This window comes from Carassius carassius, chromosome 8 (assembly GCF_963082965.1).
Source record: "Carassius carassius chromosome 8, fCarCar2.1, whole genome shotgun sequence".
Taxonomy (NCBI): Eukaryota; Metazoa; Chordata; class Actinopteri; order Cypriniformes; family Cyprinidae; genus Carassius; species Carassius carassius.
In genome coordinates, this window is record NC_081762.1 from 33,424,551 (window position 1) to 33,434,320 (window position 9,770).

The 9,770-nt window shown below is 40.0% G+C and overlaps 2 non-coding genes across 2 annotated transcripts; both read right to left on the reverse strand.

Annotated features, from left to right (window-relative positions):
* Positions 1–9,161: 9,161 nt before the first annotated feature.
* On the reverse strand, positions 9,162–9,233 carry trnaq-cug (transfer RNA glutamine (anticodon CUG)). Its single transcript has one exon. It is a non-coding gene; the product is annotated as a tRNA-Gln (tRNA).
* A 95-nt stretch (positions 9,234–9,328) lies between these two features.
* trnaq-uug (transfer RNA glutamine (anticodon UUG)) lies at positions 9,329–9,400 on the reverse strand. Its single transcript has one exon. It is a non-coding gene; the product is annotated as a tRNA-Gln (tRNA).
* Positions 9,401–9,770: the final 370 nt, after the last annotated feature.

Below are 9,770 nucleotides of genomic sequence, written 5' to 3' on the forward strand. Positions count from 1 at the left end.
TTTCTTATCATTTCAAATGAGTATTCAACATTTTATGTCTTGTATATCAAAACATTATTCATGCATTTGTAACTGCAGGTTAAATGCATTCTTGTCCTGCACTAAACAGTGTAATACATCTAAATGCCACCTCCAATGAATCTTCTGCATTTCTTCTGCATTAAAAGATGAGTTTGTTGATAATGATTTGCCTGGTAACAGCCCAAATGTTTTATTATTCTAAATAACTGATTCCTTTCATTAAAAACAACTAGTTTGAGATTAATAGACCTATCCCAGGGGTGTCAAACTCAGTTCCTGGAGGGCCGTAGCCCTGCAGATTTTAGTTCTAACCCTGCTCCAGCACACATATCATGTAGTTTTCAATTAAACCTAAATGATTAGATTAGCTGGATCAGGTGTGTTTAATTAGGGTTATATCTAAACTGTGCAGGACTGTGGCCCTCCAGGAACTGAGTTTGACACCCTTGGCCTGTCCCATTTTGACTCCCTCCCACTGTTAAAATGTAACTAAGTAATTTTTACTCCGAGTAAATTTTAAATGAGCTACTTTTTACTTTTACTTGAGTAGATTTTTAGACTGGTACTTTTACTTGTACTTAAGTAAAATTTCATTAATGTAATGGTACTTTTACTTGAGTAGAATATTTTTGTACTCTTTCCACCTCTGCTGTTCCTACAGTACATTTCTCAAATTAGAGAGATGGCAGAAGAAGTGGAGAAGTATCAGAGGAAGCAGGAAATGCAGGCAAAAGCCCGGGCAACTGGAGACCAGGGCTGCTTGATGGTGGAGTTTGGTGACTTCCAGGGCCGGTCCATGAAAGATGTTTATGAGGACCAGAGCAAGGAGGCTCAGACCCTCATCAGGTACCTCGTTAAGGCAGATGCCAGGCCCAAAACCAACATGGCCATTTTCAAGACATATGTCCTGAAAAGACGGGCTTCTGCTGTGGGCACCAGCGTACGTCAGCCTGCACCTCACACTGCAACCTCCAGTGCTTCTGCAACCACTGCACCTCCACCTGCAGCTATCCAAACTGGTGTACAGAAGACCGCAACTGTGAAAGCGCTGTTGGCACGTGGCAAAAATTTGTCGCCTTCACAGCTGGCGAAAAAACTCACATCACCAGTTAAACCCTGTGAGTAGGAGTGTGAATATAGAATTTTACCTACAGCATTTCTACATATATTAATATTAATTTTGACACCCCTGGGATAGATCTATTAATCTCAAACTAGTTGTTTTTAATGAAAGGAATCAGTTATGTAGAATAATAAAACATTTGGGCTGTTACCAGGCAAATCATTATCAACAAACTCATCTTTTAATGCAGAGGAAATGCAGAAGATTCATTGGAGGTGGCATTTAGATGTATCACACTGTGTAGTGCAGGACAAGAATGCATTTAACCTGCAGTTACAAATGCATGAATAATGTTTTGATATACAAGACATAAAATGTTGAATACTCATTTGAAATGGTAAGAAATTATTTAAAAAAATCAAAAGATACTTTAAATTTGAAATTAAAATGGCCACTATGAGAGAACTGTACATGCACTTCCCCCACCCACAATTCCTGCTGGCCCAGGACTTGAACTCACAACCTTTCGATTGCAAGTCCAACTCTCTAACCATTAGGCCACAACTTCCCACTTTTCACTCTCTCTGCACTGTGCACGTAAACTGCCAAAACTCAAATGGAATCGCAATACCTTTTGCATTTGAATTTCCAACGTCTACACGGAAACCTGTCAATCAAGTGACAGGGGTGGGGCCATTTTATTGGGCGTGTTTGCATTGGGAAGTGACGATCGTACTAAAATGTACCATGTTTTTACTAGGGTAAATATGAGTTAACGATAGTGTTTATAATTAAGCCACAGTAGCCACAAATGTACAGTTGTCTGAGACGTTATGAAATGTTCTTTAACACCATGAACCATAAAATGTAGTCAGTGTTCTGCTATTGTTTATGTTCATGATAGGTAAACCCATAAAGACCCAACCCAAAAAGATCTGATGCAGATCCAGAGTAGCTTGGTAGCTCAGTGGTTAGTGACTGTCATCTCTCATGGCATACTGTCTTTTAGCGCGGGTTCGAAACCCGGGCCAACACAGACGTTCTTTATTTTTTTGTTTATCCTACTAACTTCAGCCGATGATTTCGGACTTGCATCCTCAGTAGTTCAGACTTTGTGCATTCGACTCGGGAGTGTGATGTCTGCGAGGACGCAGGTCCGGTAATTCTGCAAACAGCAGCGTACTTGATAACATGTCAGCTCGCCTTAACTACTGCAATTTTCCTCACTGTATGATCGCCCGTTTGGCGGCTGAAGTTAGTAGGATAAACAAAAAAATAAAGAACGTCTGTGTTGGCCCGGGTTTCGAACATGACAGGGTTTCGTTTTCAGCGGTGTCTGCACCACTAACGCCTGTTTTGACCGTCTGCATCTTTCTCGTGATTTTAGCGTCAGTTTGCCCTCCTGCCCATTATTTACTGCTGTAGTTTCCAGGGAGCGATTTATTTATTTTATTTTTTTACTCAGTAATTAATGTGTTTTAAAATGTAGCGAAGTACAATACTTCAAACAAAATATACTTAAGTAAAAGTAAAATTACAGATTTAAAAAATTACTTTAAAAAGTATTAGTACACAAAAAAGCTACTCAATTACAGTAACGCGAGTAAATGTAATTCGTTACTTTCCACCTCTGAGAAACAGTTGTTTATTTTCTGACAGGGGTGTTGTCTGCGCCGTCTCATTGGAAATGCTGAGCACCAAATACACGGCATACCCCAGAGAGTTTTCCAGGAGCCATCTAAATCTATGGCCCTGGTACTTCCCAAACTGAAGTTTGCAGTGAGCCAGTACTAAAAACTGGTCACTGGGGTCTCCACCGTTTGTGCTGACAAAAGTACTGGCCTCTGACAGCACCTCCTCCTTAGGTTTGGCCCTTCCAGACTCCACATTTTCAAGGCGCCTCGCCTCCGCCAAAGGTGCCATGAGGAGTCGGCTTGATGTTGCCGATTGCCGTTGAAAAGAGGGATATGCATACATTTTCTGAAAATGAAAATCAGAAGACTACTACCTTTTGCAATCTGAAAGACACCTCTATGTTAAGTGTGTAACAATAATTTAACAAGCTACGCATAAACTATATTACTGTGGTAATAAACATGGCCATGACATAAACTGTCCTGAAGATGAGTTTTCTACAAAGGACAGGAATCCCTGACATATAAAATATGTTACGTCAATATGAAGTCTGAAATTTCCTTTTATTTTCAATGCTGTCATCTTAAACCATGATTACACACACACCAGGCTACAAAATATTACATTAAATATATCATACTTCAAATGTTGTCATCTTACCCCAGGGTTACACCAGGTGCTTTTACCTCTTAAAATCTCAGCCATTTTTCTGTGTTTTTAACTTTCTGGTCTACCTAAATTAAAATGAGCACTATTCCCACATACTTTGGCCCATATGGATACATTTGGCCTTTTTTTGTTTGTTTTTAGTTAAGACTCTCAATGTTTTTTTTTTTATAAAAAAAAGTCATTATTATTACATTATTTTAGAAAATATCAATTATTTCTTGGTAAATGCAGTTTTCCATATCTCCACAACAATTTGGTAACAATTTTTACAATTAAAATGTGTGTGTGTTATTATGTGTTAATACCAAATATAAATGTAAATAGTTTAATCATTATTTTCATTCATAGGGCCCAGAAACCATGATTTCTTAGACAATAAACACATCATTGTTGACAGTAGCATAGCTTAATTAGCTGACGGTCGATAAATATAACTTATCTGATCATTAATCATGTGAAAAGTTACAGGTTCACAGGTACTGAAGAAAGCATGAACTGTACATGCTAGCTAGCTATACTGACACGATTCATTTTCCAAAAATACACACTGTATATGAACAAATAATGACCAGTTTTCAATGAATGAAGTAATAGCCTTACCTTTAACAAAGATGACAACAACGGCGATTGGTCAAAAGGAGGCCACAGGAGAGAAACGCGATTGATCAAAAGTAAGCCACGGAAGAGAAACGCGATTGATCAAAAGTAAGCCACAGGCGAAACGCGATTGGTCAAAAGTAAGCCACAGGCGAAACGCGATTGGTCAAAAGTAAGCCACAGGCGGAACGCGATTGGTCAAAAGTAAGCCACAGGCGAAACGCGATTGGCTCATGTGGGCTTACTTTGGGCTTACTTTGGCTCAGTCGGTGGGAAGCAGTAGGCGCGAGAGGTAGCGTGATCGATGCCCGCATTCTCCAAGTTGGCTCCTGCCCTTTTACTCACACATCCCTAGATCAGTGGTTTTCAATCCTGTCCTGGAGGCATCCCTGCCCTGCACATTTCGCATTTCCCTCATCTAACACACCTGTTTCAAATCATCAGCTCATTAGTAGAGACTGCAAGACCTGATTTGGGTGTGTCTAATAAGGGAGACATACAAAATGTTCAGGGCAGGGGTGCCTCCAGGAAAGGTTTGAAAACCATTGCCCTAAAGAGACCGACTGAGCGTTGACGCAATGCTGCCACACTCCCACGTTAGCTTTTTTTGGGCTCACAGCTGCCAAAAAGTATTTCACACATGGTCCTGTGCAAATTGGTTGCAAAACAGTGCCATTTTACACACAGTTACACATACTTTGGCCCATATGGATACATTTGGCCTTTTTTTTGTTTGTTTGTTTAAGTTAAGACTCTCAGGCCCGGTTTCACAGACAGGGCTTAGACTAAGCCAGGATTAGACCATAGATCAATTAGGACATTTAAGTAATTTTTATAAACATGCTTAGAAAAAAAACATTACCGATGTGCATCTTAAAACTAAAAAGGCACTGATATATTTTTAAGATCAGTCAGTGCAAGTTTATTTCAGTGGAAACAGCTCAGACTTACATTTTAGTCTAGGACTAGTCTTAAGCCCTGTCTGTGAAACCAGGGGTCAATGTTTTTTTATCAAAAAAGTCATTATTATTACATTATTTTAGAAAATATCAATTTATTTCCTGGTAAATGCAGTTTTCCATATCTCCACAACAATGTGGTAATGATTTTTACAATTAAAATGTGTGTGTGTTATTATGTGTTAATACCAAATATAAATGTAAATAGTTTAATCATTATTTTCATTCATAGGGCCCAGAAACCATGACTTCTTAGACAATAAACACATCATTGTTGACTGTAGCATAGCTTAATTAGCTGACGGTCGATAAATTTAACTTATCTGATCATTTATCATGTGAAAAGTTACAGGTTCACAGGTACTGAAGAAAGCATGAACTGTACATGCTAGCTAGCTATACTGACACGATTCATTTTCCAAAAATACACACTGTATATGAACAAATAATGACCAGTTTTCAATGAATAAAGTAATAGCCTTACCTTAACAAAGATGACAATAACAACGACCGGCGATTGGTCACAAGAAAGTCACAGGAGAGAAACGCGATTGGTCAAAAGTAAGCCACAGGCGAAACTCGATTGGCTCATGTGGGCTTACTTTGGCTCAGTCGATGGGAAGCAGTAGGCGCAAGTGAGAGTTAGCAGGATCGATGCCTGCATTCTCCAAGTTGGCTCCTGCCCTTTTACTCACACATCCCTAAATCTAGTGATGGCAAAATCGAGGCCTCGTGAACCAATGAAACAGTTGAACCAAATGTGCCATATTGTTTCGAGGCTTCGAATCAATCCGACACCCGTTTCAACGGTGACACCTAGTGGTCACTTGCAGGTGTTGATCTGAAACAACCTTGACGAGCCATTAAAAAAAATTGTTGTTTTTTTATTATTATAATGTTCTAATATGTGAAGCTTGTAACCTATAGGCTCCTCACTGTGCATAATGTTATTTTGGTCATGAAAAATGAATATTAATAAAAGAAATCAAGCCACAATGTCTCACTTTTTTAGAGATTTTTATTCAAAAATATTAATTTATCTGCTGTGGAAGGACTTAGCCTTCTTCTTTTTTTACAGATAATTTCTCCAGCCTTTGAAAAAATCCTCTCACAAGGGACACTTGTTGCTGGCATACAAAGATATTTTTTTGCAAGGACATACAAATGAGGAAAGATTACTGCTCTCTCTTTCCAGTAAGTTAGTGGATAATGAGTTCTGGGCAAATACGCATCGTTGATGTATTTTTTCACTTCCACTGTGGCATCAGCTTTAGCATTGTGTATCATCTTGGTTTGATGGATGCGAGTATCAAAAAGTTCCCATAAACTGTCCTGTGTTTCTACTGGTGTTGATGGTGATGGTGATGGTGATGATGATGGTGATGATGATGGGTGTGATGTTGACATTTCTGGGTCTGAATAAAAATGAAAACAGCAATTAGTAACAAATCCTAAACTGACGGCATATATGAAGGATATATTATATTACATGATTCAGATTACATAACATAACACAGACTGAAACTGCTCACCAGGATTTGTGTTTGAACGCATCAGTGAAGCACACTCCAGTGTGATATGCTTTTCAGCTTCCTGGGCTTTGGCAGCATTTCCAAATGCCACATTTTTGAACCTTGGGTCCAGCAGTGTAGCCAGTGCCAAGGCTCTAAAACTCTCATAACCTCCACATCTGGAGTGCAGACCTTCTTGCAGATGTGAGCCTATGAGCCAAAACAGGAGAAACACATATTTATAATAATGACAATAATATGACAGTTATGGCAAATGACATGGGTAGTATGGTCATTGTGGCCTACCTAATTGAACAGTTGATTCCTGCGTTGCATTTCCTTTTTTCTGTGCAAGCTTGTGCTGCAACATCCTGTACAGTGGTATAAGCTTTGAAGCAGACACTCTCTTTTCCTCTGACATCTCTGTTGTTGCGAGTTTGAATGGTTGCAGTATTGACAATGATTGTTCAATAATGTCATAATCAATACTTGTCAGGGGAGCAGTATCATTGTTTAAGTTGGAAAGTGCAGCAGCCACTGGTTCACGTTGGTCATACAAGCGCTGTAGCATGTCAGATGTGCTGTTCCATCTCGTGTCAACCTCCTGTATCAGTTTCAGAGTTGGTCTTCCCATCAAGCTCTGCATCTCCACAAGCTTGTCCTTTGCTTTGCAGCTGGATCTGAACAACCCCACTATCTTTCTGGCCTTCTGGCGTATTTCATTGATGACTGGGGTTTGATCTAGTGCCTTTTTCACAATCAAATTTAAAGTATGAGCAAAACATGGGACATGGCGAAGGTGGAGTAGCTGGGCACTTAGGATCATGTTAGATGCATTGTCAGTCACCATGCACTGAACTTTGGAGGTTATTCCCCACTCAGCCATTAGCAAGGCTTTAGCCTCCATGAGATGCTGGGCTGTGTGGGTTTGGTAAAACCTCCTTACACCCAGTACAACAGTTGCCATTTTTGCCTCTGGTGTTATGTAATGGCAAGTCACACCAAGATATCCATCCATATTAATGGAGGACCACATGTCAGCTGTAAGGCTAACAAATTCGGCCATTTGTAGGTCCTCCATTGTCTTCTCCTTGGCTTTGTTGTACTTTTCACTGACCATTATTTTAAGCACCTTCCGGGATGGGAGGACATAGCTTGGATCAAGCTTGTTCACAAATGCCCTGAATCCCTCATCGTCCACGATGGTGAAGGGCTGCAGATCCTTCACCACCATGTTTAAAAGAGCCTCATCCAATTCCCTCTGTCTGACTTTTAAAAGAGAAGACAAAACATACTTTCAGACAAATACATTGGAAAAATACAGCTTCAATTAGTGCACATCTATTAAAAGTATAGCCTACTGGTTCATTATTTGGAAACCTTCCAGTATTTATAATCAGTGCTTTATATAACTTTATAAACAGTGTCCCAAAAGGTTGTAATTATATTTCAATTATAATTATATCCCAAACAATGCATACCTTGCTTAGATGGCCCAGCAGTGTCAGTAGCAGGCCTAGGTACAGGGGGAATGCCATCCTCTGCACCCTGCAAAATGGCAGGATGAGTGCTCCTCAAATGGCGCATCATGGATGATGTATTGTTGCAGTAGGCTAGCTGCCGATCACAATACACACATCTTACTTTATTTGGGGTTTCTAAATGGAAATGCTCCCACACCACAGATGTACGGCATCTCTTCTGGGGAGCTTCCATTTTATCTATCTATCCAAATCTATCTATCTATATATGAATCGATCTATGTATCTAGATATGTATCTATAATCTATGTATCTATATATGTATCTATCTGTAATATATGTATTTATATATGTATCTATAATCTATCTATATATGTATCTATCTATAATATATGTATTTATATATGTATCTGTAATCTATCTATATATGTATCTATCTATTAATCTAGCTGTCTATATATATTTATATCTATGTATCTATTAATGTGTCACTATATGTATACTCTGTCTGTCTCTAGCCTCTCAGTCAATGTGTTGTGTAAATTTAAATGTAAGTCTAAATTGCCTATAACTAATCAAATCGCACTATGTCACTATATCACCAAAAATCCGCTAACTCAAAGTCAAACTCCTCTCACAAAAACCCACGAGGTCAAAATGCGTTTATTTCACTTTTATACAGATGTGCGATTGTGTGGTCTGTTCCCGACCGTTCCAATCAAACGCTGATTCGGCGGACCACACCTGATGAAACAATTAGTGAAACACTTCGAGGCTTCGTTTGGTCATAGTCACGTGACATGGGTGTTTCGAATCACGCTTCGGATCAGTGTTTCGACACATCTGCGCTTCGGGATCTCGCAAAGCTTCGGAACGACTGTTTCGCTTCAGCCATCCTTACCTAAATCAGTGGTTTTGAATCCTGTCCTGGAGACATCCCTGCCCTGCACATTTTGCATTTTCACCTCATCTAACACACCTGTTTCAAATCATCAGCTCACAAGTAGAGACCGGAAGACCTGATTTGGGTGTGTCTAATAAGGGAGACAATCAAAATGTGCAGGACAGGGGTGCCTTAAGGACAGGTTTGAGAACCACTGCCCTAAAGAGACAGACTGAGTGTCGATGCAATGCTGCCACACTCTCTTCGTTAGTTTATTTTTTTTGGACTCAAAGCTGCCAAAAAGTATTTCAGACATGGTCCTGTGCAAATTGGTTGCAAAACAGGTCCCACCAAGATTTGAACTCAGATCACTGGATTCAGAGTCCAGAGTGCTAACCATTACACCATGGGACCTTTACTGGAGCAGCTGTTGCTCACAGGGCCACAAAGAATTCCACCACCACCAAACTAGTGCTGTTTTTTTCTTTTTCTGCGGCAAGAAAGCACACAGGTTCCACCGAGATTCTAACTCAGATCACTGGATTCAAAGCCCAGAGTGCTGACCATTACACCATGGAACCGAAACAGCTTGGTTGATGTCCAACTGGGAAACAGATAGCGCTGTGGCAGTGGGGAAGCAGTTATACAGAGAAGTTGGAACCCAGTGATTTTTGGTCACTGGCCCGCCTCAGACAAAGGGAAAAGAGTGGAAGATTTTGCCAAAACCCTGGATCGAACCCGAAACCTTTAGTCTAGTGCTTTCCCAACTGAGCTATTTCCACAACAACATGTTGCTTAGCAAGCAGAGAATTCAGTGAGATCACCCTACACTTTGTCAGAGGAGAAGAGCAGAGCAGAGATGAGATCCAAGAGAATGAAAACAGCTGGCCAGTACAGGGATCGAACCCGCGACCTTGGCGTTATTAGTTCCACACTCTAACCAGCTGAGCT